This window comes from Pteropus medius, unplaced genomic scaffold, assembly GCF_902729225.1.
Source record: "Pteropus medius unplaced genomic scaffold, Ma_sr-lr_union100, whole genome shotgun sequence".
Classification (NCBI taxonomy): Eukaryota; Metazoa; Chordata; class Mammalia; order Chiroptera; family Pteropodidae; genus Pteropus; species Pteropus medius.
The window spans coordinates 1,232,691-1,240,567 of NW_024348242.1; positions in this window are offsets into that span (position 1 = coordinate 1,232,691).

Genomic DNA, 7,877 nt, shown 5'->3' on the forward strand with positions numbered 1-7,877 from the left:
CATGCTGTAACAATTAGAACGAATCTTGGGCTGGCCCTTAAATTTGCAAATTATGTCACTCAAGTAGGGAAATGAGATTTGAATTTTGCCTCTTCCCCCATCCCAATAAAATTTCATCACAAGGCCAGGATGCCGGGCGGCTGCGTACCTGCACTTTTAACTTTCCAAGTCAACAAACCGTGCTGAGTGCATGTGTGCCAATGTGTGAGGCAGTGAGTTCCCAAACTTTACCTGCATCCCGCAGCACCTGGAGGGTGGTTAAGCCACACGCTGTTCCAACCCCAGCCCTCACAAGTTTCAGGTGATGCTGGTGCAACTGGTCCCGGGTCCAGGACAGGACTCACTGAGTGACCTCAATAGGAGTTTATTTCCTCATTGGGCAAAACCAACACAAATCTATGGTAAATATTGTAAAACAGAATTATCTGTCAGCTGGGACGTGGGGCTGATGGCCACTAATTATGTGACTAGTTAAGTTCAGTAATAATTTAACAGCGTCCATATAACAAAGAGTAGGGGGTAATGGCAATATGGTTGCCTCTAGGGACTCGTTTTAAAGCTGCAGTTATACAGCAAACGTGTTTTTTATTCGTACTCAAGAGTGTATACTTTGGTGGAAGTGGGGAGTTGGAGAGGGTTGGATTCTCCTTAAGCCCCGTCCCAGAGCCCTTCAGTCTTGTCCGTTGAAGGAAAGGAACGGGCTAGACTTCAGTGTTTCCCACGCTACCTCGATTGTAAAAACCCGGTGGGGGAACTTCTGAAAAACACACGTTCCCAGATAATGCTGATCCAGCAGGTTTAGGGTGACGACAAGGAATTTTTTTTAACAAGAGACGCCAAGTGATGCTTATGCTCAGAGACATTCGAGAAAGATCTGTGAACCTGACATCATTCACACGTAAAGAATTTACGAGAAAAGGCAAGACTTTGAAGATGTGAGTAATTTGGGGCGAAAAAAAATGGTCTTACAAAGGTCTACCCTTTTTAAAAAGTAAAAGCACAATTTGGAGTACGATAGGAACTTTTCCCGGATTTAAGATGTCGGTGAGAGAGATGTTCTGCAACTTGGCCAGCAGGTGGGGCAATAAAACAGGAAATAGCTCTTTGCAGCCTCAAACGCAGGGGAGAAAAATGTGGAGACGTTAGAGGGTAGAAGTAACCGTTTCCCTCCATGTTTATTTTCTCTACAAGCCTAAACTCGTAACTGCTCAAGATACAGTGCTTGTGTGAAACATCGCAGGGGTGTCTTGGGGTAGAGCATCGATGAAATCTTGGTTTCTAAAGACACATAAAGTTGTGACACAGCAAAACGTAGTTAATTCTTGTACCCTCATGGTGCAAGCAGTTCGCCTCGCAAAGCTCATTTAGAATTTAGAGGAGCTACAGAGAGGAGCTAGGGAAACATGGTATGTTAAAAGTTTCCATACTGATGGCAGGACCCGGAGCGTAGCCGCGTCAGCGACTGGATGCACCTAGAGTCTCACTCTGGAAACTGAGAGACGAATGGGTGTCCGATCCTCCTTCCAGCAGTGGGTGCAGACGGGGCAGGGCGGGCAGAAAGCGAGCAGAGTGCTTGGAGGGCAATGAGGCCACCGAAGTCTCAAAGGATGCGCGGAGTTTGCAGGGGGCCGTGGGTGAAGCGCGGTGGTCCCAGCAGGTGGTAAGGTCAAGTGATTCGGTGCAGCAGCGGAGTGGCCGGGACATGTAAGAGTGGCAGGTGACGACAATGGCAAGGGCAGATCATCTGCCCAATTAAGATCACATCATCCCTCGTTCTCATTAGCAAAATGTACCACAGCAGAATTTTCCCATGCCTCATCACTTATCCAGTGAATAAGGTTTACATTAAAGTAAATAAAACCAAAGTGACTGTAACTTTATCTACCTGTAACTCGGGTTTACAGACCCCCATTCTTAGAGCAACACGAAGATTTATTGTGCACCTGCTGAATACGCCCCACTAGGTGCCGTGAATAAGATACGCTGTCCGTCTTGCTAATAACAGCAGCACCCGGCCACCAACTGGAACGCGGTCAGCCCCGGGCTGGTCACCCAATGCAGGGGAGAGGCGGGGACTGCGGCCAATGGCGCAAACGCGGTCGCGAAGGGGTCGGCGACTCGTCCGCACCTGTCCCCACCCAGAGGAATGAGGTCCAGATTGGCTGGGTCTAACGTTATTTCATGGGGACTGTTTTGTTTCACGAAGGCGAAATCCGTAGAACAAATTCAGAATTTAGTTAGGGATGCATCCAGTTTGGTTGCCAAGATAGGCAGCCTATCTTGGTATCTATCAAGGGATGGATTTCGAGGGCCTTAAAATAAAGTGTTTTTGTTATATGTGTCCACTGCCCATCCATCTTCCTTCTGAACCAAGCTGAACGGCCAAGATATACAAGTTACTTTGTATGTTAGTCGAAATTGCTACAAAATTTCAGCATCTGTAGTGTGGAGAGAATGAACACGAGAGAGAGATTACTTTTAAAAATATATTGTCTCAAATGACAATATAAAAAATCGCGTACACATAATTAAATTTGTTGGTGGAAATTTCAGTTTCTCCCTGAAATAGCCTAAAACAGATGTCTTTTGGAACTCGTCGTGCATACGAACTGACCAATAGCCCCTGTAGGAATGATTCGGGTCATGTGTCAACCTAAGCTGTATTATTTATTTAGGTATTGGTGCTTTTGAAATGTCATCCATCTTTAATTCTTTATACTCGAAGAACAAAAATCAAATACTTGACGGTTTTTGCTACAAATTTAGTCAGTCGTATTGAGCTCTGCGACATGCTGTGTCACCAGCATATTCTGAAGAACTGCCAGGATTGGTGGGGTACTAGAGAATTTTGCTGAAACTGTGGCTTGGAGGCGACACGCATTCTGTGGGGAACAGAGCTGGAGCTTTGCACGAGACAGACCTCAGACTGAGCACAGGACGTCAGTAGTTCGTCACTTCTAGACATCTGGAAGCTGTGGCTTTAGAAACGTCAAGTGCATGTGAAGGCACACGCCATTTTCCTTACATTATCGGCAAGTCCTTGACCCTAATGCCCATGAGTGCTGGACCCTGGCTGTAGACTAGACTGACCGTACTAGGTATTTTTGTAGTCTAAGCACCCAGCCAGACCCAGTGACACCGTGGCGTCCCTACGTAGGAGGGACGGTAGGAGACGGCCCTGGAAGCGTTCACATGCAAGCACACTGAGGTTACCAGACTTCTATTCGTTTGGGCCGGCTTGCATGAGGGCTGACAGACCATGGAGGGGGCCTAGAGACCTCACCCCCAGCCCAGCTACCGCCACCTGCTGCCACTATTAGGACCTCACAGAAATAGTGGCTCGTGTAACGTGCGTTGAATGCATAAATGCTTAAATACACATCTATGGCTGTGTGACCCCGAACAAGTCACAGCTCCCCGACACGGCGTGCCTTATTTTCCTGTTACAACCCATCGGAGCGTCGTGCAAATTAAACGAGATGGTTTACGTAAAATGCCGAACGCTATCGCCAACAGGTGCACAATAAATCTTCGTGTCGCTCTAAGAATGGGGGTCTGTAAACCCGAGTTACAGGTAGATAAAGTTACAGTCACTTTGGTTTTATTTACTTTAATGAACGCAAAACCTTATTCACTGGATAAGTGATGAGGCATGGGAAAATTCTGCTGTGGTACATTTTGCTAATGAGAACGAGGGATGATGTGATCTTAATTGGGCAGAAGTTTATCTTTGCGCTTCAAGGAGAGCTTCTGATGCAAATCGCTTGTGTGAACAAGATTTCGGAGACTGGTAAATTTAACCACACGCCTAAAATCAGTTCTTCGCAACCTTACAAAAAAGAGTAAGAAAATGTTTCCTTTTTAATGAGGCCAGTGTTATTACTCTGACAGGAAAACTAGTCAAATCTGTCACAAGAAAAAAAAAAACTATAGACTAATATTCTTTATGAATACGGTGCAAAAATTCTCAGTGAAATAAAAAACTCTGACAACTCGATAATAAAAAGACAAATCGATCAAGTAGAATGGGGCAAAGGATCAGAACAGAGAAGGAAGATGCAGCGATGGCCGATAAGCCCACGAAAAGATGCTCAGAATTGTCAGCCAATGGGGAAGTTCAAACGAAAACCACACGGTGACGCCAGGCCACATCCACGGGGGTGACTGTGAGGCGCGGGGAAGTGGAAGACTCGCCCATCCCTGAACACGGCCGCTGAGAGTGTAAAGGAGCGTGTGACTCCATTTATAGGACATGCCCATGCGTGCCACTCTGGAAGGACAGAGATTGGATTATCGGTGGATCGCGTGACGGGTGCCGGTGGAGGTGACGTGAAGATGACCGCTGATGTGTACGGGGCCCCTTCCGGGGTGACGAAGGTCTTCTAGCACTGTGGTGACTGTGACAACACTGTGAATATACCAGAGACCGCCGAGCTTCGCACTCTGAATGGGCGAAGTGCACTACACTCAGAAGGCTGTGAAGACGAAATGACATAATGCAGATGAACGCTTAGCGCGGGGGCCGGTGCATCCTAAACGCTCATCGCGGGACAGCCCTGCCTGTCAATGACACTACGATCACCCCGAGCCTCCAGGAAACGCCCGCTTTGATGGACGATGTCCAAGGCCCACAAGTCAACGTGGAGGAAGTTGACATTCTTACCAAATGTCATTTTTCCGCCCGAAAGAATGGCACGTCCCTCTGACGTGTGCCCTCCTCGAGTTCATCGAGGTCCCATACGTCTGATCATCACCATTCACCTGCAAATCCAGCCCGGACGACGGAAGCTAATGACACAGACTTCATGGCTGTCCACCCCGCACCCTCCTCGCGTACGTTTGCAGCCCTGCCGGGTCTCAGAGCGTCTCCTCGTTCCCTCTGGGCCTCGCCCTGCTCATCCGCATCTGACTCGGTTTGTTTTTTTTTTACGCCCATGTTTTCTGTTCTTTGAGATTGGATATATTAAATGGTTCCCAAACAATAGGCCGATAACAGCTGAGGATCAGATCACAGACACGTCTGTTCGAATTCGACCTTCATGAATCCTCTCTCGAGATAACCGGCTGTGCGTCGACCTCCGACTAAAAAGTATCGAGAATGCATCTCGCTCAAATGGAGGCTAAGGGGGAAAAGCAGAAGTGGCCGCCAGCAGGATGATGTTCGAATGCGTCGTGGTCTGTGGAGCAGGAATCTGTAGTGTCGTTAAAAAATGATGACCACATCTCTGCTCCTTGGCACCAAAAAAAGTGTGATTGGTAGAAGCTACCTGCAAACCAGCCCGAGTAACACGGCCTCCCCGAGTGTATTTCTCCTCCCCTGCTGTCTCTCTTTCCTGTCCTGCTTTTTTCTCCCCACGTATTTAGAGCTGTAGCGTGCGTGTGTGCGTGTGCGTGTGCGTGCGTGTGCGTGTGCGTGTGTCTGGAGAGATGGCTACTCTGAATAGTGGCAGTCTTCGTCATTTTTATTTTCTACCTTACACATTTTCATATCATTCGAGTTTTTGTGGACCTACATTCTTTTCAAAATAATAAAAACGACAGCTTATTTCCATTAAAAAAAAAAAAAAGTCAGGCGACACGGGCGGGTGCCGGGGGCCGGCCGGGCGGATGGGAGGTCTCCATTGTGTTTTAGTTCTCATCGTAAAGGCCAGGAACCGAGGCCGCGGGATCAAAAGCCCTGTGACCTTTTGAAAAGGTGACATTTAACATGTGGGCACCGAGCTCACGAAGCGGCCTTGGAACTTTTCGGCCGTGATTTTTATTGCTTCGGTATCAATATGGATGAATATTTCATCAAAACAGAGCACAGTTATGCAAGGCACACTCTGTCCCAGCTAGCCCCGTGCTGGCCTTGGGCGCTTTCCCACAGTGGGGGACTTTATTAGAGAGTAGCCTGCCACGCTCTCCTGGGGGCCAAGGGGGTTAAAGCTACAGAAATATGATTTCAGAAGCATCTGAGCTCAGCTTGGTCGGAAAGATAAACAGACGGAGTATCAAAGCCTTTTCGTGATGTTATTTAAATGCCTTGCCATGCAGAGAGGGCAGGGCCGGCGAGTTTAATCAGAACCAAACCCGCAGACACCAGCATCCCCTTCGTGAAATGTCGGGATTTTAAATGCCCCCGCCCCGCTTCCCAAGGTCACATGTCCGGATGCGGATTACTTTTCATTTGGGATTATTCCAGGCTGTCTTCTCCGGGCCTCCCCGCCCCGCGGCCATCAAGCGCCACAGATTAAAACAAAGGTCTGTGACTGTTGTTCTTCTTGGGTGTTTCATTGGTCACAGTGCTGGAGCAAACAGGGATGGCCCCAAATTCTCCTTGAGGGGATTAGGGACGGCCATAGGTTTGGGGGATATTGGGACACATGTCTCCCTCGGGGACAGGCTGGTCCCCAAGAGACCTGAAGCCAGGATGGAGGGTGGCGGTCAGGACGCGTGTGCCGGCTCGGTGTTCACCTACACCCGCCGATCATCAGAAGCAGAGCCGATCTGAAGCTGAAAGTTCCAAAGGTGGTGACGCGCCGTTTTGCTTAATTTCCACCTGCCCCACCCCCCAACCCTAACACACTCGACGTCCACTTTTCACGGTTCCTGACGCTACGTCAGGAGCAGCAGCCGGTCCTGCTCGGAGAGGGTGGGCTCTGAGGGGTGCTGTCTCCTGTGTGCGCCTGGCTCCCCATCGTCCCCGGCGATTGCAATAAACCGTTTCCCTAACATGCCACCTCTGAATGGACACAGGACAAAGAAAACAGGACGAAAGAAACCAGGGAATTTTCCAAAGGCACATTCGAGGTAGGTACAAGTATAAACAGGAAAGAGCTGCCTGCAGAGGCCGGAACTGCCCGGCGGCGGGCCGTGGATGCCTTGGTGGCGCGGGGGGCGGCAGCCCTGGGCCGGCTTGCAGAGGAAGGACGCGCAGGAAGGGAGAGGGGCTGAGAGCACTCTGTCTCCTGTCTTGCCATTTTAAGTCATTTGGGGTCGCCAGTGTCTGCACAGGCTGCCCAGCCGAGTGGCGTTTTGACACAGCCTGGTCCTGCTAACGAAAACTCGGGCCCGGCTCGCGTTAGGGCGTCCGAGTTACGGATGAGAGCCGTAACCCTATCGCCCACTGGGTTTTTATGGGGGGACCGCAGGGTCTGGACGTCGTATTAAACGTGGCCTAGAAGGTCTCGTGCAAGGAGCAAGCCTTTCTGCGGAAAGCAAACGGTGTCCCAGCAAACGAGAGGGGGCCACGGAAAGGGGAGGGCGAGGTTCTCATGACACTTTTGAACCTGAACTTCCTGCCTCTTGCAACGGATGCAGTTCATACACAAGTCTCCTTACCCACCCCCGACCCCTGATGTCGACCTACACACGTAGGACCAGAAGATTCTCTCTCTCTTTTTTTTTTGTTCCCTGAGAGAGCTTGACTGTCCCCTCTGCAGAGCCTCCACGGTGACTTTCGGCCTTGGTGACGATAAAGTTAGCAGCAGCACACTGAAGTGCGGAGCAGTGGTCCGTGCAGGACAATGTGAGACGCACACCCCGAGTGCCGGGTGTTGTCGGCGGCCTCCCCGTCTCGCCCGGCCTCCCAGCGATCCGGCACAGTCCGGTGGCTCGTTTGCACGCGGTGACACCCAGAGCCCGAAGAGGTTAAACAACCACCCAAGGCCACTGACGAGCGGGTTATGAGCCATAACTGAGGCCCACGCACCTGACACCGGGTTTTATGAAGAGTTTGCATCGAACCGTGAAGCTGGCATCAGCGTCAGCGTCAGCCACGGCTGCCCCCATCGGCGGCGACACTGAGCCGACGTTCGGACCGCGGCACAGCAAACGAAGACGAAAGCAGAAAAACAAGGTGTCGCGCTCCTGGCCGGGGGCGTGGTTTTCACGGT